The sequence below is a fragment of the Sapajus apella genome, unplaced genomic scaffold (assembly GCF_009761245.1).
Source record: "Sapajus apella isolate SASKATOON/1434 unplaced genomic scaffold, GSC_monkey_1.0 scaffold39, whole genome shotgun sequence".
In the NCBI taxonomy this organism is placed as follows: domain Eukaryota; kingdom Metazoa; phylum Chordata; class Mammalia; order Primates; family Cebidae; genus Sapajus; species Sapajus apella.
Window position 1 is genome coordinate 4,892,417 of NW_022436979.1, and position 895 is coordinate 4,893,311.

The 895-nt window shown below is 39.8% G+C and overlaps 1 non-coding gene across 1 annotated transcript; it reads right to left on the reverse strand.

Annotated features, from left to right (window-relative positions):
• Window positions 1–529: 529 nt before the first annotated feature.
• On the reverse strand, window positions 530–640 carry LOC116565313. Its single transcript, XR_004275378.1, has one exon. It is a non-coding gene; the product is annotated as a U6 spliceosomal RNA (small nuclear RNA).
• Between the last annotated feature and the right edge of the window lie 255 nt (window positions 641–895).

Consider the following 895-nt stretch of genomic DNA (forward strand, 5'->3'; position numbering starts at 1 on the left):
CTTGGTCCAGATCTGTATTCAAGCCCTGGATTTCCTTGTTGATCTTCTGTCTTGTTGATCTGTCTAATATTGACAGTGGAGTGTTAAAGTCACCCACTATTATTGCGTGGGAGTCTAAGTATCTTTGAAGGTTGTTAAGGACTTGCTTTATGTATCTGGGTGCTCCTGTATTGGGTGCATATATATTTAGAATAGTTAGCTTTTCTTGTTGTATTGATCCTTTTACCATTATGTAATGCCCTTCTTTGCCTCTTCTGATTTTTGTTGATTTAAAGTTCTTTTTATCAGAGACTAGGATTGCCACCCCTGCTTTTTTTTTTCCTCTCCATTTGCTTGGTAAATCTTCTCCCGTCCCTTTATTTTGAGTCTATGTGTGTCTTTGCACACGAGATGGGTCTCCTGAATACAGCACACTGATGGTTCTTAGCTTTTTATCCAATTTGCTGATCTGTGTGTCTTTTGATTGGGGCATTTAGTCTGTTTACATTTAATGTTTAAATTATGTATGAACTTGATCCTGCCATTTTATTACTAGTTGGAACACTTCACAAATTTGCATGTCATCCTTGCACAGGGGCCATGCTAATCTTCTCTGTATCATTCCAATTTTAGTATATGTGCTGCCAATATTTGTGAACACAAATATTCTAACGTTTTCCACAGCCATGTTCAGTGGCTTTTGCCTGCAATTCCAGCTACTTGGGAGGCTGAGGAAGGAGGATTGATTGAGGCCAGGAGTTCAAGACCAGCCTGGGTAACATAGCAAGACCCCAACTCTAAAAAAGATTAAAAACTTATCCAGGCATGATGGTACATACTTGTAATCCCAGCTACTGGAGAAGTTGAGGAAGGAGAATCCCTTGAGCCCAGGAAGTGTAGCAGGGAATGAATAAGC